This window comes from Oxyura jamaicensis, chromosome 6 (assembly GCF_011077185.1).
Source record: "Oxyura jamaicensis isolate SHBP4307 breed ruddy duck chromosome 6, BPBGC_Ojam_1.0, whole genome shotgun sequence".
Lineage (NCBI taxonomy): Eukaryota > Metazoa > Chordata > Aves > Anseriformes > Anatidae > Oxyura > Oxyura jamaicensis.
Window position 1 is genome coordinate 12,679,944 of NC_048898.1, and position 27,503 is coordinate 12,707,446.

Consider the following 27,503-nt stretch of genomic DNA (forward strand, 5'->3'; position numbering starts at 1 on the left):
AGCAGCAGATCTACTGGACATCAGTCTTTGCAGAGTCTTTGATGGAGCTCTGGCACATGTCACCCAAACTAACTCAATGGCTCAAAAGACATTCAAGAAATTGAAACAAAATAGAGAACAGGGAGACAGATTAGAAAATATTCCATTACTTCTATTCTCCATTCCCACCAAAGAAAAGACACCTTGCCCTGTAGTGCAATAACTTCCACTACATTCTACATGAAATTGTTGGTCAGAACCTGGGTATCCTGAACCTAAATCCAGTATACTGATCACAAACATGCCCATTATTTTATTTTATTTTATTTTTTTTTGAAAACACTTCTAGTTCCCCAAGCTTTTTTCCACCTTAAAAAGTTTAAGACTCAAAACACTCTTGGAGTGACCTGCAATCCTTTCTTTCTTGAATAATTGCTAGTTTGAGTATGAGCATATAATGAGAAACATTTGCTCGTGTAAATAAAAGCTGCCTTGCCCGGTCCCTCATTAGTACAAATTCACCTGTCCTTTGTTTTCAGCTGCTGGCTGAGAGGAACAGATATAAGTTGTATTCATTACAGTCCTCATTATGACTCTTGCTACAAGAACAAGACATCCTAATTGTAAGACAGATGAGAAAGACAGTGGCATCCTGTAGTACTGTGACCTTTCCAACATTTCATATTTTGACTTGCTGACCGTTCCATCTGCTTGTTGCACGCTGCAGGGAAGAGGAATAGTCATGCATGACGGTAACTAGGAGGGAGGGTGGTACAAAATTAACCCATTAAAGCAAGCTCATGTGATCTCATTAAAAGTGTCGGTTCGGCCCTCTCTTGACTCCTGCTAAACTACTGGGGCTTAACCTGCTTTGATATTATTAGAACACTATGTTAATAGTGGCAATAGGCATTTTTATGAAGAGAGTAATATCTTTGAGATCTCACTCAGCGATAAAGATTCTTTCATGAAAAAGCAATGATGGATTGCTATTCTGGGCAAAACTTTGCAACAAGTGACAACTCGTGTTTAATTCCTTGGATATTCATTATCATAACACTAATCCATCTGGCATTAAAGAAGGAATAATATGCAAGCCTGTATTCTTTCTCTTGCAATTTAGTACAAATCTTGAATAGCTTTTGAGATCTTTTAATCATAGATCCCCAGATACTTTCATATCACACAAAATACTATAATATTATAGTTTTACTAATGTCTCAGGGCTTTTATAAATTATCTTGAAGACTAAGGCATAAAGACATGGTCTTTTTCTATCTTCCTACAGTATTTGTAATGTATAACATCATTACTTCATACTGGCTCTAGGTACTGGGCCAAAATTCCTTGGCGAACGTAAATATTTGCAAAACTAGTGAAAAGAAAATAAAAACTGAAGACATTGACAATCCAAGTCAGCAAGGATATGAAAGAGACTGCTGTAGGAAGTTGCAATTTTAGATTACAATTTGTGGCAAACCTACCACAGGCCTTTTATTTATTTAGCATTGAAAAAGATGGGTTTGGAAGGTTTGCAGTTCTGATCCCATTTAAACATTTCACTGAAGCAATATAGCCCACATCATGTAACACAGCTAAATTTGGCACTATGGTTTAATTGTTCCCCTTAGTCATTAGGTGCCAAGTTTTTATCTGCCCTGGCATAATATTTAACAGCCAGCACAGCCCTGCTAACAGACATGTTTATCACCTCACCTAATTTCACCTGTGTCCAGAAGCCTTCAGTTTCCCCCTGAAAGTTTCTTTAACCTGACGTATACACTGAACAGATATATTTCTTTAAAATCAAACTGCAATTTTTTACAGCTGCAGAAACAAAGAACGATGACAAAAAGGATTTTCGAACAATGTTATATGCTTCTCTGCTTCCCCTAAAGACTGACCAAGCCTTGGAAGCAAACTGAGAAGGGTAATGCTCTGCAGACAGACATGGCCAAGGGCTAAGAATAGAAAGGAGGTGGGTAAAGGAACAGTAGGAACAGTTCCATGGCAAAAGTTCAGAACAGAAAAATATGCATCAGGAAATCAGCTAGGAGTCAGATGTTTGAGAATCTAAAAGGAACAATGGAGCTGAATGCTATGTAAAAATAAACAGGCAGTCAACAAAGGGCTGAAAGAATGAGCAGGAGAGGGTTACAGCAGCACAAAATTCTGAGCAACAGAAAGGGAAGTGGAGCTACAGGAAGGCAATTGAATTTGAGATGTTGAATTTGAGATGATGGTGGCCAAGAAGGAAATATTCAATATGTAGTTGAAACACAAAACTGCTAAAGTGCGACAGGGAGGTCAAGAGGTAGATATAAAAGCAGAGCATATGGAAGCTACAATACTAGCTTTGCAAGAATACATGTCACAGCATACACATCCACAAGGGAAAACTGATGGAAATGTGACTGTCAAATCAAGTAAGCCTCTTTTTTTTTTTTTAAAAAAAAAAAAAAAGCAACAGCCCATTATTTTGGCTTCTTAAAGTTCAAGCAAGCTACACCTTTCTAATTGCTCTTCGCCTAACTGTTCAGTATGTAAATAACTCCAGTCATAAGGAATTAATAATTCAGAAGCAATGAAGTTAAAATTAATTCTCCCATGTCTAATTTTCTTCTTTAAAAAAATACATAATACACAGTGGAAATGAAAATGGCTCAAGCCGCTTTTACACTGGTTAAATGTATTCATGTTTTCTATAGTGTTCTCTCTCTCTCTCTCTCTTTGTATGAAAACTGTTAAGTCTTATTAATATTATTATTTAATAAGATTAGTAAAAATTAAATTCCACCATAAAAAAACAGAAACATGTTTCCTTTTGTTTACAGGTAATTAGGTAATTTTAAAACAGAACAGAGAAAGAGATTAATTAATTGGGGGAGGGGGGACAAATGCAAGAGAGGAACTGATTGGTACTGCATGAATAACTATTGAAAGGCACACTGCTTCTTCATACATCCCTGTTAACTACTAGTAGGTAAAGTACAGAGAATTTTAAATGTTAATAATTTTGCAAGGCAGTAACTAACTAGCTTCACTGTGAAGTGTATCCTACAGGTCTTGATTCACAAATGGGGAAATTTGTAAGAATTGATAAAGAAATTGTAAGAGATTGTAAGATCTCTCTTACAAGATGTTGTAAGACTTTCCCAAAGACATTTCAGGTGTGCTTATAAAACAAAATGTAATGAATCTGATAAATCCAGGGCTGGGCAGGAATGCAGAAGCTCCCAGTACAGGTGCAATACTCACTGTAGCACCTGCAATCATCTCAGGAACTAGCACTCAGGTGTCACACTTTGTTTCTCTAAAAAGCCTTTGATATGTGACCAGTGTTGGAATATGTGACTTACTGATGCTTATCCTGTAGCAAATTGAGGGTGTACAGAGCTGCTGAAGGTCTGTTCCTGGCTTCAGCTGAATCACAGAAGCAGAATTTAATGCCAGACTTCTTATTCTTACCTTCTTTTTCTAAGACATTTAATTTTTACCCAAAGCTTACAAAAGGGGCATTCAAATTAAATAAATCAGCTACTCTGATACATGCTATGGAATAAAAACACTGACAGCAGCAGGACAAAATGAGAGAATCAATTGCAAGCAAAATGCACTTACTTGATAAGGATTACTGCAAACACAAAAAATAAGTGCACAAATCACTGAGCTGAAAAAACTGAGTGAACAAAATCGTTTTATGCCATTCTGAGACTAATTATTCATTAGTAAGACAGCAGTCTGTTTACACTGAACCTGAGAAGACCAGAACAATTTCTGCAGGTCCTATACAGATTGCATATGGATTGCAGATGGACTAGGTTCCCTCAGCTCTTTCATCTCCACTTCTACAAAGCTCTTAACAACATGTTTAACTTTAAGTGCACAATTGTGCCATTCTTATTCCTGAAAAACTTAAACTTGATTTAGGCTTGAATACTCTGTTTGGTAGACTCTACAGCGAGCATAAGGGTAACCAGGTGTGTCCCTGATCTCCATTGCCACTTGTAACACTGTGGCTGGGGCAGGGAGAGCCTGACCTGCACTGGGGTGGCCATGCAGTTGGGTCCAGACCCTTCCCATTTCTCAATGTGTGTTTAATCTCGTTGAACTGTGCCTGAGTCGTATCTGTCGTTAACGTGCTCTGTACCAAGAAATATTCTTGCTGTCCATCACTGAAGCCCTTTAAGGGAAATCCTCCCTTCCTTCACTGCAGGCTGCCTCAGGCTCTGAGGTAGAGCACATGCTTCATCCACAAGAACATGGGACAACTCTGACAATCCTAGTAACTCCGCGGTGTAATGCAACCACTCCTGATCAGTTGAAACAAGGCAAATCCTGGCTCCTGATGTTTCAATCACTACACATTGTTTGGGTTGCTTTTCTTTTGTTTGCTTGGTTGGTTTTATATTGTTGGGTGGGGACAGCAAGGAAACCATAAGAAAACAAAAAATATGCCAACACTCAAGTCTGACACTACTCTCTCTTAATATATAAAGTAACATATAAGATATAAATATTTATATATAATATATAAAGTAATATATAAGATAGAAATATTTTCAGTCAATGAGCAAAAGCTGGTACCAACATATTTGATCGTTGCCAGATACCAATATTTCCACTGAAAAATGTACTTAAAAATACATTGTGAGAAGGTGATAAGTTATGTGAAAGTGCTATGTCAAAGAGTGTTCAAGAACTTGCACATTATTAATTTCACATCCCTACTGAACACCCAGATGTGGTCAAATTAAAGATAAAACTAATGACAGTAACTCATTAGGTTGTCAGAGAAAGTCTGTGATAGTAATAGATTAGAATACAAAGCCATCTGAGTACCCAAATGATAGGAAGACATCAGGGTGTGGAGTATAAGCCATCTAACTTCATAATATTCATCATTGTTTCAGCCTCAGCTTAGTGAACTATATAGCTAGATGAAGCAAAAGAAAAATCTGAATAAAATGGACCCACCTTATATCTTCATATTGCCTGTCATATAGAGCCTTTCATCTAACATTTTGCTATTTGCCATTATTAACATGCCATTTGTGCTGGATCTGTCTCAGCCAATACAGTAAATGTCAGGTTTTGCCCAAAAGACCTACACATTCTTAGTATGAAATACCAGTCAATTGGTCACAGTGATTTCAAGAAATACAGGAATAATTATCTTGAAAACTCATTTTTAATGTTACTGAATATTTGTCTATATATCCATATACAACATTTGTTGTTGTTGTTATTTTGCTTTACAGAATTAGAAATGCTATTTTCAAAAAGTAGTCAAATAACACAAAATTGCAAATCCACTTTCAGGTATTAGAGCAACGTAGCAGGTTTGCCGCATTTTCTCAAAACCATTTTGCTCCACCAGTAGTATTTAGTTAGTTCTACTTGGTAGCTCCTGCAAGTAAAAATTCAAATCAGAAGCATCTACAATGCTGTATATAATTTTAAGATAGTGCTTGGTAGCTCCCTAATCTAGAAGTCAGCTTTTGAAACTGTGGTAAGAGATTTCAGCTTAGGCATGGCCACCCTTTTCTCTCAGGCAACCAAGACAGTGCTTTCTTTCCTTTAACACCTTCGCTGCTGATAGACTGCTCACATATCTCCTGACACTGTAGTTCCCCAAAAGAGACTACCTGCAAATGAATCCATGTCGGAGGACTTTTACCATGGTTATATTTCCTAGGTGTACCTGGTGGAAGTCTATGAGCATTAGAGAAGCTAATTAGTCAACTGAGAGCTGGAATCTCACCAGGCTAATTTTAGCTGTCAGGGATAATGATAGATTTTTCAAGCCTTAAACCAACAATTGGTGCAAAAGATCAACTCACTAATGATTGTCAATTAGTCGTGTGACTATTGACTTCATTTTTCTGCCTTTGAAAAACATGTCATACTCATTCAACAACAGCCCACGCCACCTGTATTTTGCAGCTGTGAAAATACAGATATTCCAAATAAATCCCCAGAGACAGCAGAGCTAAATGTTTTTTGGTAAACAGTAAATGCCTTATCATTTTAATGTTATTAACTGTGCTCATTTGCCTAGAAAAACACAGTGGAACATTCATAACTGCAGAATAATCTAAACATTTTTGACAGTAAGTTAAAGTATTCATTGCAATAGCTTAGCTATCTTCAAATAAGAATTAAAAACAAGACTTCAGTTAGGAAACTGAATGGGAACCTTCATATCAAATACAAGTCATCTCCAATAAACATAACCTTAGAGTTTGTACGTTCACAGAAGCAGTCGACAATCTATGACTCAAATCCAGGTCTCCTTCACATTGTTTCGTGCATATGCCAACATTGTTTGTGCTATGTCACTGTACAACCATTAGGATGTTGTTTTGTTGTGGTCTATTTCCTCAACATATTAACACGGGAAGAAGTCATTACTTTTTGTGATGTTTGCGCAAAAAAAGAGCTAATGCCAAAGCATAAGCCTGTTTACCAACAAGGATGACATAAAAACATATAAATTCTTGGAAGTTTGTAAGGCAACAATAAAGAAAATAAAGACCCACATTTAATCCCTGAAAGGGTTTCAGTGTGGCTAGGATTTCCATAGTTGTAATTCAAGACAAAATCCTTCTTGTACACTGCATATAGATGATAATACCTGCATGACAGGGTTTGATAGTGCTTGGTAAATGCTGACAGATCACGGACCCACCTTATACAGCACGTTATTGAGTATTTCCACTTCCCTTCAGCTTTTCTATAAATTAATACAGTTATTAGGGAGACTGGATATGCAGGTTCTCATTCAGCCTTAGAGCTGCTGTAATGTAGTAGAGGTACTGGAGAGTCTCCATAAAGGAAGACAACGCCCTTCAAAAAGCAAGAAACTAAAATCAAATAAAGGAAATGGACCTTCATCTCAATTCAAAATAGCATTTAGCTTAGCAAATGTCTTCTTTCACAGGGAAGAATGCATTTCAGTGGAACAGTTCAGATCATCATCAGACTACCTAGACAATCTCAGCAACGCAACCCAGGAATGATATGAACTTTTCCAAGTGTTCTCAATAAAAAAGCATATGCTCATCTAAATAAATATAAACTTCCATCCCCACAACCAATCCTCAAGATGGTACAAAGTTTCCCCTCACACTAAAATGGCAGGCCTCGAACTGAGCTTCTTGCTGGAGAGGAAGAGCAGCTCTGTCTCTCCTCTGCCCTTGCCTCTCTCACCCTACTGGCAAAGACACCAGTTAGTGCTAGCAACAGCAGTGCCTTCAGCATAGTCTCTGCTACCAGAAATCTAATGAGAATCAAATTGTATTTTCACCCTTCCTTCGAGTTTAGTAGTGTAGGTCATTAGCAATATAGATATGGAAGCAATACTGCAGCATATGACTGAAAATGCTGACCGCCGAAAAGTGTTCTTTCCACTTGTGCTGGCACACACTATGGACCTAGGTTCAAGTTGGGAACAACCCAAATACTTCTTGATTCCTAATCCTTTGAGCACATTTTATCATCCGACCAGACACTGAACTCAGAGTACCTCAGCCCTCTTAACAGCTTCTTAGCCTGTGTTTAGTCTGTGATGGAGTTAATTTTCCATGTAGAGCCTTGTACAGTGCTGTGTTTTGGATTTTTTACATGGACAGTGATGATAGCACACCGATGGTTGAGCTGCTGCAGTGCAGTACTTACACAGAGCCCAGGGCTTTTCTGCTCCTCGTGCTGTCTGGCCAGTGAGGGGTAGCACAAGGAGCTGGTGCACCATGACCTGGGAGGCAACATGGCCGGGAGAGGTGACCCGGGCTGACCAAAGGGATGCCCCACGTTGTGTGGCATCATGCTCAGCTGTAACAGCTGGTGAAGGAAGAGGAAGGGGGTCATTCAGAGTGATGGCATTTGTCTTCTCAAGGAATCCTTCCGCAGGACAAGCCCTGCGCTCCTGGCAGCAGCTGAACGCCCACTGCTGATGGGAAGTAGTGAATGGATGCCTTGGTTTGGTTTGATTTGCTTGCATGTGCGGCTTGAGCTTTCCCCAGTGAACTGTCCTTATCCCAGCCCACGGGTTCTGGCACTTGGACCTTGGCAATTCTCTCTCCCACCCCACCTGGGGAGGGCGAGCAAATGGCTGTGTGCTGCTCAGCTGCCGGCTGGGGTCGACCACAACAGGCTGGCATAGGAAGGGCTAGAATTTTGGGAAGAACATAATTTTTAAATGTTCCATTAAGTAAGTTCTTTGCAATTTCATTTAGAGAACAAGAATTCACAAAGTTTCTCACCACATTACAGAAGAAAAAATACAGGCCTTGGCATGCTGAGCAACTGGGGTAAATTCCCCAGATATATCCCTGATATAGAAAGGAACTCAGCTGTAATGCTACTTCATCTTTTCTGTCATTAAAACCCAAGCAACAGCTGACACACATGGAAAAGAGTTTCAGGGCTTAGTTTATTAGTTTTAATAAGAAAATGTTCATCACCGTTATTCCAGCCAACAACAATAAAACACCTTTTGGAAGTCTGAAGGAAAGGGTACTTTCAGCTCATTTGAAAATATTCAGATTTGTCATCAAACTCTGAGACGCTTATGATCTCAGAGCATAACCTAAACAAATATCACACCATTAAAACCCAACAGTTTTCTGATGTCATCCTAAGACTAAAATTCAGAAATAAAAAGAGAAAAAGAAGGAAGCAACACAGATAACCTGGCATGAGAAAACTTGCTCTGAAAAGCTGAATCCTATAGACCCTATAGGCAGTGTGAAATAGCATCGAGGAAAAGGATGAGAATCTTAAATAAAAGGCTCTACCCTTGGCTCTACCTACAAGCATGTGTTTACCACCCAACCTATATCAGAACCTAACTAGACAAAATTCATAAGAATCTATTCATTCTCGATAAGATGTTCTGGAGCCCTGGACTGATGGCTCCTGAGCCTCACCAAATCACAAGCTGCGCATCAGAAAGAGTTAGGCATATCTACTTATTTAAGCAACAGCAGCTGAATAGATGGTGTAATTTCCTGATTCTGGCAGCTGGCACGTAAAGGAAACCACCAAAGACCATGACAGCTCTAATAAAAATCTCAAAAACTGATACAGCCTCTCTCTTACAAAATGCCTGAGAGAGCCAACCTTGCAAAGATGTTGGAAAGATACTGCTCAGTCAGAACCGGGGCTGGCCCCCTCTGGTAATTCCCAAAGAGAGGAGAGGGAAAACAACAAAAACCGCCATGATGACAATAACCATCCAAATCCTATCGTTACAGGACAGTAATGAAGGTATAGCAATTAATGCACTGTATTTCTATATGAAATCTCTCACAAGTAAAGTTGATCTTACATGTAATTTTTCATTAACATTTTCCTAATTTCCTATCTGAAAAAAAAAAAAATAATAATAAAACCAGGGATCTTAAAATTAATAATTAATAATACTAACACACAGACAAGATTGTAGCTATTCCTTATTTCACTTCCTGGCCTGAGAGCAGAGAATAACAGGGGGAATCTTCTACATGGTACTTTGTTCTCTTTGCTGGAGTTCCCATGTTGATTCTTTTTACCAACCTTTTTACTTAGAAAGCACACTCCTTAGCATAGAGATGGCCTTTTGTTCTATGTCTGCAGGCAAAAAAATAAAAAATAAAAACAAAAAAATCCATCCTAATCAGGGACTACAAGCAAAAGAAATAAAACAATAAGATTAAGTAACCTTTGTTTTATACACATTTTCAAGGCAGAAAAATACAGTAATCTGACCAATAAATACAGTGGTGCTGGTCGCATCCTTTGATCGGTAATTTCCAGAAAACCACGTGTGTTTCAGTAACTGGACATGCTGTAATGGGGCTTTTTTTTTTTTTTTCTTTTTTTCTTTTTTTTTTTTCCCTAAAGAATTCACATTAAACCTTGAGCTAGGCTAGACAGCACATTACATCTGAAGGGGGAAAAGAAAACTTCATGTCACTGGAATTCTGTCTCAGTGGAGGCTGAGAGCTTGGATGTGCTTTGGTTATTGCTATGCTGAGTGCTAAGATGGCTGTTAAATATTTTATCAGTGAAGACTTAAACCAAGAAATGTGCTGAAAACAAGGCTTGAATGATCCCTGTTTTGAATCTCATGTTGTGCAGATGCATACAAGCAGCTTTTTATTCCCCCCCTCCCCTTTTTTTATTTTTTTTAAAAAATCCTCTTTTTCTATTTATGTTTCTCTCAAATATCTCCCCGAAAGCAGCTACGCTGAGGGTTTTCTTTTCCACAGCAGCGGCTGTGGTACGGTGCACTTTATAAGGGCTGACACTTAACCGAAATAAACATAAGGACACGGCAGCATTAGGGACGTCAGTCTGCAAATAGAATTTCGTTGTAATTCTCTGCGTGAGGTCTGGGAGCAGCCGATGGCTGAATTGAGAACAGGGCTTCTGCAGATTTTATGAGGCTGATGCATGTGACTGCTCTCCCTCCCTCTGTCACACTAGAGGCTCGGCTGATGGAAAATCATGCGATTATCTCCGCATGCATGTGTGCACGCACAGCAGAACGCACTTCTCAGCTCCTCGCTTTGCCTTGCTGCCATCAGCTCTTCGCAGCGGCTCGCTACCACCAGACGCCCTGCGTCACCCCTCGGGAAGGCCACAGGAGCCAAGCAGCTCCCTCCGAGCCCCTCCGCACCCCGCAGGAAGCCCCCTGAATACCCCCCGGCCACGCTGGGCCACCGGCTGGTGCTGGGGCGGGCTTCTCCTGCCCAGCCCCGAGCGCTGTCAGGGCCTCATATGACAAGGCAAGCGGAGCGGAGCCTTTCCCAAGCTGGAAAGGGGCCGTCGTTGTTCCCTAGGGAGGAGCCGCTTCGCCCGCCGCCGGCCAGCCCAGCCAATAGCCCGCCAGGCGGAGGGGAGCGCCGCGCTCCGCTTCCCTCAGGCGCCCCGGCACGGGCTGATACCGGCGGATCCCAGCCCCAGGGGGCCGGGCCCGGCCGCGGGCCTGAGGCGAAGGGCAGGAAGGCTGGGCCCGCACACGCTGCCCCCCGGATGAAGGCTGTCCTGGGGCTGTGCTTGAGGATCGGCCGCACGGACAGCAGCTGGGCAGCCGACGCAGCTGATACCTGGGGGCTCAGCCACTGCCTGCGAGCCCCTCTTTCTCCCTGCCTCAAGGCGCCTTTGCAGCCTATCCGGCACTGCACCACGACGGAGCACGCAGTTACAAAATCATAGAATCACTGAGGTTGGAAAAGACTGCCAAGATCATCCGGTCCAACCATCGCCCTACTAGCACTGTCACCCACTAAACCATGTCCATAAGGGTCCAACCTTTCCTTAAACACTCACATGGATGGTGATGCCACCGCTTCCTGGGCAAACCATTCCAATGCCCTTCTGAGAAGAAATGTCTCCTCATTTCCAACCTAAACCTCCCCTGGCACAACTTGAGGCCATTCCCTCCAGTCCTATCTCTCGTTATCTGTGAGAGGAGGCTGACCCCAACTCTCCACACCTTCCTCTCAGGTTGTCTGGCACATGCTGTGTGATTGCATTCAAGATGACCTGTTCCATCACTTCTCCTGACACCAAGGTCAGGCTGACAGGCCTGTGGTTCACCAGGTTCTCTTTACGACCCTTCTTATAGATGTGTGTCACATTAACAAGTCTCCAGTCATCCAGGACTTCTCTGGATGACCATGACTGCTGATAGATGATCGGCCCAGCAATCACATCTGCCAACTCCCTCAGCACCTTCATGTGGATAACGTTATTAAAACAAGTTGTTCCTTGGTAGGTTATTCCGGAATGAAAAGCCTAAGGAGAAACATCTATGGAAACCAACCATCCTATGAAAAATAACCTTAATAAAGCTCTGCCATGATAAAAGAGGGAATGTGTCCCTGTGGTTGCAAGAGGTTTTAGGAGCTACCATCAAAACCTTCACAAATTTATTCACAGTACAACAGACAGTAGTGTATCACTTGAGTAACTATTCAACTAACTGTTTTTCATGTAAAACTAAATATATATATATATTAAAAAAAAAAAAAACCAAAAAAAAAAAAAACAGACTTTGTAGGTGTTTCCATTTAAACTGAGCAGAAACAGAGCTGTATTATCAACAGCGTAATGTGTGTAAGAAAATTCAGAGGAAAGGTACAAAAGTTTAAGATTTCTCAGACAAACTGACCATTTAAGTCAGGCACTACAACATTATATAAGAAACATTTTCAGAAACATCAAAGCATTTTGAATTTCTAGAAAGTATGCCTTGACACTCGAATAAGCCAAGTGGTTTTTATTTTTGTTTTAATAGATTTTCAAGCAAATTCTTTTATTCTGCTCTCTCTCTTTTTCTTTTTCTTTTATTTTTTTTTCTTTTTCTTTTTTTTTTTTTAATGCAATAAGATTTTTTCACATTTAATTCTAACTCTACAGAAGAGACAGGATATTCTGTCACAGTCTTCAATGGGCTAGGACTCCACTGACAGTCTTTTAATAAATATATATATACAGGGAGTTAAATCAAAGTCTATTCTGTAACAAAAAAAAAAAAATAATAGTTATTTGTTTTTGTCTTGTTTTCAAAAATGTTTTAATAAGGCTATTTTTGCAAGTTACTCTTTCTTGCTATTTGACTGTGTATTTATATCTATTTTAATAAAAAGCTTAGCATCAACGTCATAGAAATAGAGTGCTATGTTCAAGTTTATACATGACACTCTGACATTGAAGGGAGAGTATCCAGTCTATGGAGTTCAAGAGGCTAGTGATGTGCATGTTATCCTATTCCAAAACAGCATCGTGGCATCAGTTTTGTCTGCTCAGTCTCAGGCTATATTTTATAACGTGTGAACAAGTGGTATATTTTACTAGAACGTACGCTATATTTTTTTTTTGTATACAGCTGAAAAGAAAGAGCCTATATGCAGTATGTTATAAAAATTAGTCTACTGTAGTCTGCAGTGGAACACCTGAAATTACTGGAATATACCTGAAAATTCGCTTAGTACTTCTGAAGTCCCAGAAAATTCAGGATTTGCATCTAAAACAGACATTAGCACAAGTGTGTGTCAACACAACTTCTTAACCACCAAGTACGTACCTACAGGGGTAGGGCATGCACAAAACAAACATGTTTAATAGTACATTAAACTCAAACATTATTAAATTAAAACACAAGGTCCAAAGTGTTCAGAAAATACAAAAATGTTAAGAACTGCCATCTGCAAGACTCTGGAACCTGCAAGTGCTCCATGTAAAAAAGCAGTTTTTTACAACACACCTCGGGATTTAAACTAGGCATTTCAAAACACAGCATGCTGAAATTTGGCATTTTCATTTTGTACTTAAACATTATTGAACTGTGGGTAAATGTGGGGAAGGAAAAAAAAAAAAGAAAAATCTAGCAGGAAGGTCATTTTCAAAATTAACAATCTGTATTGTTGATATCACTGGTCAAAAGGTGCCTTAAACCATGTAAAATTGATTTTGTTTTTCAACACTAATGATCAAAGTATGGAGCTCATAATTAATGATTGGTTGGGTGGAGCTGATTCCATTAACCTCAGGTGTTCATTAATCCCTAGGAATACCTTCTATCAAGGTCATTAGTGCTATTAAAAGCAAAACGTTTGTCATACAATTGTATTTTTTGTGCCTGATGGAAGACTTGCAGCAGAAATGTCTCAGTTTCAGTTGTCTAGGTGCACTTGCCTAGGTTGCCATGATGTTGTCTACAATGTGAAAGAACTCATCCATGAAGTATCAACACATCTTCTTAAACAGTTGTGATAAAAATTAATTTTAGGGGTGGGGTTCCAATATGCCCAAACATAGACAAAATACATACTTCCTATGCTCTGTATTACTTGCCATTGATGCCCCCTTCCAGCTGTGACTGGAGCCAAGCTGCACAGAAGTTTTGTTCCTTGACTTGTTTCAAAGAGGTGGCAGGTGGTGGTCTCTGCTTGTAAGGAGCACCTTCAGGTCCACCTCCCAAGAAGAGAGGCAAGCACTCATGGGGCTTGTTTGAAAAGCAGTAAGTAGGCGGTGGTCAGCAGTAGTTTTCTCAACTCCTCAGCTGTGATGCATAACTCTGCTCCCACTGCCTGTTGTGGCTTTGTGCTAATATTAGAAGGGTCTGAAGACAGACTGAGCACCTCTGTAGCCTAGCTGCAGAGATCTAAGTTTGAGCTTGAACCAGGCTGACCTTACAGTAAGTCCTGAAGAACAATACAAATATTTATTTATACTTTACAAACCCACCTACCCTGAACACTTATCCTGCTTCTATTATTAGACCAAGTGGCACATTTTTTATATCAGGTAAACTGAATCAATGTTAAAATAGAAGCATGAGCTAGATTTGATGGCATCTTATAAATTCACCCAACTTTTTTTTTTTTTTTTTTTTTTTTGATTCATCTTTCTTGTTAGGTCTCATAAACCAAAACATAACTGAGTTATCCATTTGGGATAGCATAGCATTGATTTAGATATAAAAAGAAACAGGGTAATGAGATAATTTTTAAGTACTACTCTCGTCCCTAAAACCAGTCTGCTCTCTATGGTACACCTCAAATCATTTACATTTTGCTCTATCTCCTATGAGAGGAACATTAGAAAAGGCTGGAGAAAACAGAATGACAAGGTATCATTGTGCCTTTTAATTTTACTGTAACCCCTGAGAGATTAACTAAATAATCAAAATCCTCTTTTCTTTCCCCCCACTCCACCCTTTGGTTCCCTACAGCTTGGATACATTCATTATTAAATTATCTTATTGGTGTTTTGGTCAAATTAAAATATACGGGCTTTGTCTTTACAGTATCTCAGTGAACAATCTGTTTAGTCCAAAGCAAAAGTTTTCTTCTTCTACGTCAACTTCTCTTATAAGTATTGAGCTTAGCAGCACTGAGATGTCAACAGCTTAATAGTGATACACATGATTGGTTATATTTAAATAACTTTTGCAGTAACTATGTATAAAAGTACTGTAGAATGAATAATGCCATGATTTTCAAATGGAGACCAGCTTATATTTATCTTCCCAGGAAAGAATATATGGCATGTAGGAAGCGAACCCAAAATGGATCTTCTTATTCACTGATTCCAATCCCCTGCTATCAGTGACATACTATGTACTATCATCTGCTCGGTAATTTTTTGCCCCTGCTACTCTAATTAAGGCTACGCCAAAGTCTGACTCTTCTAATGGCAAGGAACCTTCTTCTAATTTCCAACCTAAAATTTATTCATAACCAGTTTGTACCCATTTGTTCTTGTGCCTGTCCTTCAGAGATTAAGTAGCTCATCTCTTTCCACTGCATTTCGCCTACCTCCGTACTCTGTGATGTATTCATAGACAGCACTCAGATCCCACTCAGCTTCATTTTCCTAAGTTAAATGAGCAATCTCTTTTCAGTCTCTTCTCAGAAGACAGGTTTTTCATTAACCTCATAGCAGTTCTGTGTACCTGTTCCAGTTCAAGTCGATCATTCTTGAACATGGGTGAACAAACTTATTTTGTGATGAAGTCTGACCATTTTATTGCACTACTGAATTAATGCTATTCAATGTCAAGTGGATATACTTTGTTTGGCAACCTCTAGCACCATTTGCTTTATTTTCCTTACAGCCCCCCCACCCCAAGCCAGCTGTGTTGTTGAGTAAATTAACACACAAGTCTCTCTCTTTCTCTGCTATTTCCAGCTAATGGCCCCAGCTACAGAAAATAAAATCTCTATACTCTCTTTAATTTCTGTTTGAAAAGAATAACATCCATACAAAATCCCTCTCTTACTAGTCCTTCACTGCATTCTCTCACAGAAACCAGTAAGTCAAAAAAAAAAAAAAAAAAAAGTCAAGTTTAATATTAACAGTGAAATCTTACTGCATTCACTGCCCAAGCTTTACTGTTCCACACACAATAGCATATTAGTCCATATCCTTCATGTTCCCAGTATCATACTGCAAAGAACCTAATACTTAGAATTTCTTTACTTTCCAACCAACTTGGGTGCTTCGGTGTCACAGCCGTAAAAAAATAAAATAAAATAAAATAAAATAAAAAATGTGTTGGTCTCTTAATTCTGTAAGCTGAAATGTTTTTATCTAACCATCAACTAAATAATAAAAAGGACTTGTCCATATCACTGTCTACAATGACACAGAAGTCCTCAGCTAATTTGATCAGCTTCAATCAGGACTTCATTTTCTGAAGGTTTGTCTCTGAAAGTTTTGCAGGCTTTGAAAGAGGAAAACTAAGTTCCGTGTGTATTTTACATCATTTCTGTAACCCATCTGCCTCAATGCAAGTATTAGGTTGGCAGCATTGACACACACTTTACATCTCAATATAACCAACTGTCATTAGTGCACCTCCCAGAGCATTTTTGTTTCTTGAACACATTGGGATACATCTGTTATCATTTGTAGTCCTGAGCTTAGCTACATGACCTGCAATCAGATCAAGTGCCCCCCTAATTTCTGTACAGAGACTGCCTGCAACCCTGAAACTACCAGCAGGAAAAGAAACCACCACTGAATTTTCACTCTCCTCCCTCTGAAAGCGCAGAGGGCACAGGCAGTTACAGGAGGGAAACAGCAGTTTTTTGGGTCCCTTGCAAGCTAAATCAAGCACCAGAACTGACACGTAGAGAGAAGCAATTTTATCCTAGCAAAAGAACCAATGCAGGTTTCTTTCATCACAGAGCAATGAATGAGACAAGCAGCAAATTGTGCCCACAACTAGAATCTGTCAGTCACCATTGATTTCCTGTACTCCTATACTGTGGCCAGTGTGAGATTGCATGGTAACAACCTGACCCCTTTCTGTCAAACGGAATATTTAGCTGGTGGACTTCTCTGAAATCTCACCAACTGCTCGGTGCCTCTCTACACTCATACTGTTCATTTTAGGCTTACCCAGACATCCATTTGTACACCCAAAGGACATGGCTATGAGACAGCTACGTAACATAAGCCACAATACACAGTTGTAGAGATTTAGTAAACATAAAGCATCTATAATAAAGAATATTAAAGCTGTCTGCATCTAAAGGGTGATTTTGTTAAAAATGAAATTTCTAAAAACTTTTCCATTCATTGGTGATTCACAGATCTATCCACAAGAAAACTAGTATGCTATTTAGTAATGATGTAATGGGGAAGTAATTGTTAATATTTCACAGATGCTGCAGAACATTCAGTACTGCTTCTTCATAAACAAATTAAGGATGAGCAAACTGACTATAACAGGAATACAAACATTTGTTCTCATTAGGAATAGTAAATAAGATCTGAGTATGAATGTGATGTCTTTGCTATGAGAACTACTGTCTGGAACAAGTTAGCAAAAAAATCCTCTGACAGCTCTTCAAGAATAGATTATTTTCCTTTTTATAGTAACAGGGGTATCAGACAAAACACAGAAGTCAGCTAACAGAGTGCTGTCTTGGAAAAAAATCTTCTAGTATCAACTTTATGTCACTGAAATATCAAAATATTCCCATCAAAATATCTGAATGACATCTGACCTTGGAAATATTGGGAATATTTCACAACTAAACTCATGTAAACAAGGGGAAAAAAATCATATTGAATTAGAACAAATGGTTCTAACTACATGGAAACACCTAGCAATGGACATGTTTGTAGTCATCTCCCTTACAGGAGAACATCTACAAAATCCTTTCATCATCACTGAAAAAAATGTAGTCTGATTATTTAATCCCATGAAAAAACCTTCTTCTGCCTTCAGTATATTTCTGGCTAGAGAGCACACAAGCTACTTAGTGCCTAAGTTCACGACAAGATGAAGAAACATAGAATCACGGAATCACAGAATCATCTAGGCTGGAAGAGACCTCCAAGATCACCGAGTCCAACCTATGACCTTACACTAACAAGTCCTCCACTAAACCATGTCACTAGGCTCTACATCTAAACGTCTTTTAAAGACCTCCAGGGATGGTGACTCCACCACTTCCCTGGGCAGCCCATTCCAATGCCTGACAACCCTTTCAGTAAAGAAGCTCTTCCTAATATCCAACCTAAACCTCCCCTGGTGCAACTTTAGCCCATTCCCCCTCATCCTGTCCCCAGGCACGTGGGAAAATAGACCAACTGCCACCTCGCTACAGCCTACTTTAAGGTACCTGTAGAGTGCAATAAGGTCACCCCTGAGGCTCCTTTTCTCCAGGCTGAACAAGCCCAGCTCCCTCAGCCGCTCCTCGTAAGACTTGTTCTCCAGGCCCTTCACCACCTTCGTTGCCCTTCTCTGGACTCGCTTGAGCACCTCCATGTCCTTCTTGTAGTGAGGGGCCCAAAACTGAACACAGTACTCGAGGTGTGGCCTCACCAGAGCCAAGTACAGGGGGACAATCACTTCCCTAGCCCTGCTGACCACTCTGTTTCTTATGCAAGCCAGGATGCTGTTGGCCTTCTTGGCCACCTGAGCACACTGCTGGCTCATAGTCAGCCGACTGTCAACCACTACTCCCAGGTCCTTCTCTGACAGGCAGCTTTCTAACCACACATTTCCCAGCCTGTAGCTCTGTTTGGGGTGGTTGTGCCCCAGGTGCAGAACCTGGCACTTGGCCTTGTTGAACTTCATACTGTTGGCCTCAGCCCATTGGTCCAGCCTATCCAGATCCTCCTGCAGAGCCTTCCTACCCTCGAGCAGATCTACACACGCACCTAACTTGGTGTCGTCTGAAAACTTACTGAGGGCACACTCAATCCCCTCATCCAGATCATTGATAAAGGTATTAAAGCGAACTGGCCCCAGTACTGAGCCCTGGGGGACTCCACTAGTGACCAGCCTCCAACTGGATTTGACTCCATTCACCACGACTCTTTGGGCCTGTCTACCCAGCCAGTTTCTAACCCAACATAGCATACACCAGTCCAAGCCAAGAGCAGCCAGTTTCTCAAGAAGAATATTTTGGGGAACAGTGTCAAAAGCCTTACTGAAGTCAAGGTAGACCACATCCACAGCCTTTCCCTCAATACACCAGTTTATTTAGCGAAGTCTAGTTCTTCAGTCACTAATCTCACCAGTGAGCTGATTTGATGCCATTCCATAGCATTTCACTCAATCACATACCACATAAGTGTCATCTGCTATTCATCAGCTATCAAGTATTACTGAAGTCTTCATGTTATTTCTTCATTCTCTTATAGAGCTCATAGAGCACTATAGAGCATATAGAGCTCAGAACTAGTCGTGTCGGATCTCACATACATACATAGGAAACCATGCATTTTAACTTTAACTTACAATTTAACTGAGCTAGACACAGGGAAGTCAGAAATCTCTTCAACAACAGGAGGGCTATAGAGAAGATATTTCTTGCATATTTGCACCAGAACAAGTGAAGTTTTGAAATAAATTTATATTTTACCAACATGAAGGTGAAGGTGAAGGTAAGGCAATGCGAACAGAGTATCTGGCAGAGAGCACAAGGTAACTTTATTCTTTCACTAGAAAAAAGTGAACATAGCAATTTGAATCAACCTTCTTTCTTTGCCATGATAGCGTCTGTTATCTTAAGGGTTTCCACTGCAATTTTAGCAGCTGCCCCCCCAAGGATCAACAAAGCCCCGCAGCTTTCAGGGGGAGTAACAACAGAGGGCAAGCAGGAAACAGATTTTTTACTCTAAATGCCCTGCTCCCTGAGGCACTCCTGAGAAGACATCTATATTTATGATACTGTAGCCCTCCCTGAGCTCACCAGTTACATCCTATCCCCAGTGGAAATTTAATCACTGATTTTTATGAAGTACAGGATCAGCCACAGAACATCTCATCTCTACGTAATCTAAAAAGGAGCCCTGTAGACAGGTTTTCAACCAAAGAGCTTGTGTGTTCTTGTCAGCAAGAGCCTTATCCTTCTAGTAACTGCGTTTTTTTATGCATCCCTCAAACAGAGTACAGAATTCAGGTAGCTGTGTGGTACAAGCAGTTTCATTCACTTACTAGAAAAGCTCAATTTCATAGAATAACAGGCTGGTTGAGATTGGAGGGGACCTTTGAATATTGCCTAGTCCAACCCCTCCCTGCGCAAGGCAGCAATACTTCCTTCCATTCGGTTCTCAGGAACCTCCCCAATTGCCACAACCTTTCAAAGATAAAATTGAGTGGCTTTGCAGTGAGATTGGCCATCTTCCTCAGCACATGTGGGTGTATCCTGTCAAGTCCCTTGGAGCTGTGCAAGTCCCATTGATTCTGAAGTTCCCTAACCTAATTGACCTCCAATCACGAAAGAATCTTCCTTGCTCTGGACTTTACCACAGGTTTCATGGACCTGGGGTTCCTGAATATTGCTCTTACCAGTAAACACTGAGGCAGCCACTGAGTTCCTCAGTCTTTTGCATATCTTTTTTCATACCAAACATGCTGTGACCATAGGCTGTTTCTGGGGTCTTCCTCCTAAGAAATTTTCTTCACAAGGAGTGTTTACTCTAGAAAATGCCTTGAAGCCATTCAGTAAGGAATTTGTGCAGGACAACGGAAGCTGCATCCTTACTGTCACATGAAACTCACAACAGAGTGCTTAGCTGCTGCATCACTTTCCTTTGCAACCTCTCTGCACACTAAGTGCTCTGGTCTTTTCAGCTGCTTTATCCTGTCCCCTCTCAGTGGAGCAGTCTGTTGCACCTATCCTTGACCTGGCCTCTCGCCGGTCCTACTGGCTTCCAGGATACTGGCAGTGACTAATGACTACAGCAGTACACCAAGAAAACAACAGGGAGGCAAAATGCGATGAAACTACAAGAAAGTCCTACACAAGACAAAAGAAAGCAGCATTTAAAAATGGTATGACTCTTCTCATCCTCCCTACAATAAAGCTGCACCTCTTCAGCATTCGGGGCACTACAATTTCCATTGCTCTGAATCTGTCTGGCCACTTTCCCCACGTTAATGTTTTACGTGTTTTTTATTTATTTATTTTCCTTTTGTGCATCTAACACTGATGATCTGTGCCTTACTGATGGACCAAGAGTCTATGCTGTGGCACCAAGGGGCATGGTTCAACAATAGGACTCAGTAGGTCAGGTTGATGGTTGGACTTGATGATCTTGAAGATTTTTTCCAACCTAAATAATTCTATACCCTTCTGCATGGTGTCCTGGTTTTTTTCAGTGTGCAGAAGAACTTCGCTAGTACCAGAAGAACTTGTGCTGGCATGGGGCAGTTTAGATTTACTTGTCCTCACTGAACTTATGATTTGCCAGCTGAACTTTGTCAAAAATAATCGCAAAAGCCTAACTGCATTCTAGAGGTTTTATTAAAGGGGACCTTGTCAAATTTAAGTCATACAGCGACCTTTTCACAAACAGAGCCTCCATTTGTAAAAACAAACATTGCAAAGTAACAGAGTTTTGCTTCCACCTATCTGCAACATTCATTCCAGAAATAAAGAAGAAAAATCAAATGGAAGGAGTAACAGGCTATTCACACTCCTTAAGTCAATTATACAGTTGGGTGAACAGAGGGCTTTCTGGTTTTTCAGTCAAATTAAATCAGCTGGTACTGCAAAAGAGTTAGGTCAGTTGAAGCCTTCAAATGTGTTATGGATTGATTGGAAATATTTTATTCATAAGTAGATGTTCTTTTTTATCTGCAGTTCTGTCCTTTTATTTAACCCTTTATTCTTTTCATCTAAGTCTATTTTTAAGGAAAAAGAAAAACCTCCAATGTTCAGCAAAATAAGAAGTCAACGTCATATTGACCAATACTCAGAAAACAGTTGCACAGACATTCTCCTCAGCAGAACAACCAGCTTGGGCAGGCCCCTGATACGTTCCCACTTAAAGCTATTTCTTCTGCTTCTCATGGCTTATTTGTCCATTTGCTGAATATTTTGGCAGCGTTTCTCAAAGATCTGTCCATACAACCAAGGCTTCAGCTCTGCCACAATACACCTTCTGTAAAATGCAATGTTCTCTGTAAAGATATCCTGTTTTTTGCCTTTAATTTACACTAAACATAGTATGTTATTGTTAGCAAAACTGCAATAACAGCTTTTACACCATCTCTTCGCTTGCTCTTCCTTCGCTTCGCTCTTTCCTTTTTTGGTGGTTTTACCGTGCTAGGCAGCTGAACACCACAACCGCTCTCTCACTCCCCCTCCTCGGATGAGGAGGGGAAGAAGTAAAGGAAAGAACAGCTCACAGGTCGAGATAAGGATAATTTAATTAAATGGAAAAAAATATTAAGGAAATATTATTATTAATTAAAGAATTCAACTAAAGGGGAAAAAGGGAAAGGGGGGGGGTGGGGAAGGAATAACAAAACAGAACAAGTAAAGGCTATGTGGAAGTGCAGAGGAAAGAAATTACTCTCTACTTCCCACAAATGAGCGATGCTTGACCACGTCCTTGAAGCAGGGCCTCAACATACGTAGCCGGTGTTCGGGAGGAGGACAGACGCTTTCGCACTGAGAGCCCACCCCTCCCCTCTTCTTCCTTTTTCCACCTTTTATTGCTGAGCATGACATCATATGGTATGGAATATCCCTTGGGTTGGTTTAGGTCAGCTGCCCTGGTGATGTTTCTTTCTCACTTTTTGCCCACCCCCTAGGAGGGTCAGAGAGAGTCCTGATGCTGTGCCAGCACTTCTCAGCAGCAGGCACAACACCGGTGTGATACCACTGCTGTCCTAGCTACAAGTGCAGAGCGCAGCACTGTATGGGCTGCTGCAGGGAAAGTTAACATCCCAGCCAGACCCAGTACACCTCTTTGTCATGATCTGCATGTTGATGGCATGATGAGTATGTTCTATACAGAAAAATTTCTCCAAAACTTATCTGCATAGTACCTTTTATAAGTCCACATTCCTTGAGAAGGATTCATCTTTTTCAGAAATAGCAAAATACTAAGTTCCTTCCAAAATATCAAACAAAAGAACACGAAAAAAAGCACAGTCCTTGGTCCCACAGATTTCACTTTTTCCAGATCATGCCAGACTTCTCTATTTCTTCATGTGAAGCCTTTGATTTTGATACCCTGACACTCTGCTAAGTCAGCTTCCCCTAAGTCTTTCCTCCTGTCATTTATTTTCCACAAGGTTGTCCATGGATTAGCCCAGGATACAGAAGACTATCCATTTTAGCCCCTTTTCTCACCAGCATTAATCTTAACAAGACCTCGATGGTAATTAATTCTCCTTAATTACAGTATCACAACTGCAGGGAGAGAGAGCTGCAGATCACAACAGCCACAGAATCATCTACACTTTGAGGGTTGATCTTCATTTGTATTCATTCATTTTTGTACTTTCTAACAAAACAGTTCTAATCACAATTTTGAAGCTAAGTTTTTGTTTTCACCCCAAGCAAAGTCTGCTAGGCCTGTGATGTATTTTACATGGCCCAGTCTGGTTCGTAACGATTTTCAGCTACTTACATTTTAAAAATTTCAAGAATTTTACCATATTTTTTTTTTTTAAAAAAAAAAGGCAGTACAGATGAGCTTACTCATTGTCTGAGCTCCTATAAATCCCTTTTGGCTTAGGAAATTGCCTAATTTAATCAATTTCACAAATCAGACTGATTCACTTAATTAATCTTTTTCACTTATAATACTTTCTGTGTCATCATCCTCTACTTTTCTTCTGTCCTGTCATCTCATCTTACAACAAACTAGAAACATTTTTCCTTTACAAGAAAAAAAAAAAATCTATTCTATCTCTGCATTTAAAATCATCTCAAAAAAAAAGAAAAGAAAGAAAAATATATAAGAGCCAACACTGAATACGGCACATATTGACAGTGAAGTGCAGCTAAGCCATGTATTGCATGCTGCTAGCTTTCTATAAGGCATCAAACATTAAAGTTGAACTTTTGCCTGGATCCTGTCATTTGAGCTAATCTATTTCTGCTAGGAGACACGTTGGCAGTGGCAGGTGAGGGTCTTCATGGTCTAACTGAAATAACAATATCCCCAGCAAGGCTTTAGAGAAAAGCCAAGTATTGACCACAAGAAAAAGGAGAGAAATAGCAGATTGTAAGAGCTGACAGGAAACCCAATTTCCCCTACCACTTAGTTCTGTAGATGAAAAGGTCAGAACTGCACTGCAGGGTTGTTCCAAGCCTTTTATACAAAACATAAATAAACAAACAAAACTGCTCCTGGTTTTGGTTGTCACACACACACCTTGGAAACATTTGCGCTCATTGTTGTAGGTAGATGAAAAATTTACTTCCATTTTTACTAGGAGACTCCTATTCTACCTAAATGGTCTTTGACAGGGCCACCTATTATGGGATAGCCTTCCACAGCTGACAACAAAAGGGGACACATATGAAGTAACTGGACCAAATCCTAATGTAACTTCTTTCCAAATAGATTCTTTGTTCTGGCTCATTTAAGCATCACCCAAGCCTATAACATAACAAGATGCACCTACATTTTCCCCTCTGGTAGGTAGTTCTTTACTTATTTTAAAGTAACGTTAGACTAGGTAACGTTTGTTCTCAATTCTAAAAAATATATATAATTATTCATTTATATACTACTAATAAAATTCCATGTATTAACTAGATATTACTCTCTGCAGAAGAGCAATTTCCTCTGTTCGCTCTAAGTTAGCTGTGTAACACCCATCTTGAATATAATCAATTAAGATGAAACCCTACTCATAAAAAGGGGGCAGATACTGCTCAACTGCCTGGAGTCTGTAAGCCAAGAAATTGTGCTCTTACCAATGAGTTTAGAAAGGAACCAAGAACTATCAAAAACTGCCATGTAAAACTAAAAAACATTTATTTGATTTAGGTATCCTCTCTATTTTGTTGTCATGGGACTGCAAGGCTGTTGTTTTGCTTTAAATGCAGCCTACCTCCCTTCTCATTTTTCCACATCAGATAATTTTTTGTTTTAATTTGAAAATAACAACCTACACCAACAAATTAGGTATGTATGATTGAAGTAGTTATATCAGATATGTCATACATGTCTTTTTAGGTTGCAAAATCGGAGGGATTCGATTTGAAGCATAATTTCTTAGTTTCACAAAACAGAGGTGGTGAGATACCTGCAATCACTATTCATTGCCAGCCCATTAGCTATCATTTCCTGACTTGGGGTCATGCTTATCAGAGCCTCTATGGTCCTCATATTTCTCCAGGCTTTTCAGAACCACACTAGCTAAAAAGATATCTACTAGGAAAGCTGGCCTTCCTATTTCACTGCTTCAGATCTCTCAGAGCTTGTTGAAATGACATGTAGAAGCTAAACCATTTCTTGACAGACCTGATTATTCATTCCACAAGTTACCAATATCTGTGCAAGAGATTCTTTAAGGACTCTACTGCATGCCTTTTGAAGAAGCAAAAAACTTAATTACAAAAATCTAGTACTAATTGTTACCAACAAGAATGAGTTTACTGCAACACATATACTAGTTTACTTAGGCGATTTTGTTTGATGGCTATAAACTCCGATTTTCACAAAAGCTTGTTTAAAGGTAGGGTGGCATATAGATGATTGGAGGAAAAACATGTCTTATATTAGTGACACTGAATTAATCCCCCCCCCCTTTTTTTTTTGTGGATAGAAAAGTCATTTAACTTAAGCTTCAACCACTATCCCTAGTCTATGGTCAAATACGTAGTGAAAAATGAATAAAATAAAGTCTTACAGAATCACAGAATTTTCTAGGTTGGAAGAGACCTCAAGATGATCAAGTCCAACCTCTGACCTAACACTAACAGTCCCCACTAAACCATATCCCTAAGCTCTACATCTAAACGTCTTTTAAAGACCTCCAGGGATGGTGACTCCACCACTTCCCTGGGCAGCCCGTTCCAGTGTCTAACAACCCTTTCGGTAAAGAAGTTCTTCCTAACATCCAACCTAAAACTCCCCTGGTGCAACTTTAGCCCATTCCCCCTCGTCCTGTCCCCAGGCACGTGGGAGAATAGACCAACCCCCACCTCGCTACAGCCTCCCTTGAGGTACCTGTAGAGAACGATAAGGTCACCCCTGAGCCTCCTTTTCTCCAGGCTGAACAATCCCAGCTCCCTCAGCCGCTCCTCGTAAGACTTGTTCTCCAGGCCCCTCACCAGCTTCGTAGCCCTTCTCTGGACTCGCTCGAGCACCTCCATGTCCTTCTTGTAGCGAGGGGCCCAAAACTGAACACAGTACTCAAGGTGCGGCCTCACCAGAGCCGAGTACAGGGGGACGATCACCTCCCTGGCCCTGCTGGCCACACTGTTTCTTATACAGGCCAGGATACTGTTGGCCTTCTTGGCCACCTGAGCACATTGCTGGCTCATATTCAGCCGACTATCAACCATCACTCCCAGGTCCTTCTCTGCCTGGCAGCTCTCTAACCACTCATCTCCCAGCCTGTAGCTCTGCTTGGGGTTATTACGCCCCAGGTGCAGGACCCGGCACTTGGCCTTGTTGAACTTCATGCAGTTGACCTCGGCCCATCGGTCCAGCCTATCCAGATCCTCCTGCAGAGCCTTCCTACCCTCGAGCAGATCGACAGACGTACCTAACTTGGTGTCATCTGCAAACTTACTGAGGTTGCACTCAATGCCCTCATCCAGATCATCAATGAAGATATTGAAGAGGACCGGCCCCAGCACCGAGCCCTGGGGAACGCCACTAGTGACCGGCCCCCAACTGGATTTGACTCCATTTACCACGATTTGACTCCATTTACCACGAAAAGGAATTTACATTTACATCTCAAAGGAATTTAGAAAACCCATATCACACATATTTTACAGTCTCTTTTTTCAGCCTGATAATGATTTTTTTCATATTTCAATTAAATTCATAAAATATTTCCAGAAACATTTCAGATCCTGAAACAACATTATACACAGATATCTGTCTACATATTCTGTATATCTGTCTATATACTAAAGGTTTTGAGCTACTTGGAATTTATAAAGCTTCATTAATTTAACCCAAGCGTTAAAACTGGTGGAGTACAATCTAAATTTCAAAATCAATTTGTACTTCTCATTTGTTAAATTTCACACCTGAAGCAGATTTTCTACTGTGGGCACTGGGAATACAATTGAAATTTACATACTTCATATACAACAAGAGAAAGTCTTCTAAAAAAACATGCACTGCAGGAATGAAGTCTACAGTTAGAGTAGATTTTTATATGTGGATCTTCCCCAGAGCTGCAGTTTATATTTAGATCATTTTTTTTTCTCTTTTTACAAAATTTCTCTTCAAGCTTTCCCCTAGACAATTCCTTATTATGGCAGCTCAGTTTCAGCTGATCAAGCACATACAGGTTTGGATAACTGAAGACTAAGCATACACACTAGTAACATCTTCAGTTTTTGGAAGCCAAATTAATACCTAAAAGACAAGACACTCTTCCTATTATACAGTGAAGGCTACCAGCACATACAAAAGGAAGCCATAATAAACTTTTTTCTTTGTTGTTTTCCTTAACCTGCCAGGCAAGCAGTTCAACATAAATATTACATAACTGTTTCCCTGAGAAACCTTTTTCACCTACAAGCTTGCTTCAAAACTCTTACCATACTACCCAAATGTTGATCAAATTT

At 40.2% G+C, this 27,503-nt stretch overlaps 2 long non-coding RNA genes across 3 annotated transcripts in view; both read right to left on the reverse strand.

The window, feature by feature from the left end:
- The window catches only part of LOC118169262, a 409,250-nt gene that overhangs the window by 271,419 nt on the left and 110,328 nt on the right, over positions 1-27,503 (reverse strand). The window lies entirely within an intron of this gene.
- On the reverse strand, positions 11,361-25,960 carry LOC118169264. Its single transcript, XR_004751992.1, has 4 exons — positions 25,921-25,960; positions 18,471-18,476; positions 13,802-13,804; positions 11,361-11,467 (listed from the first exon to the last, which is right to left on the reverse strand). It is a non-coding gene; the product is annotated as an uncharacterized LOC118169264 (long non-coding RNA).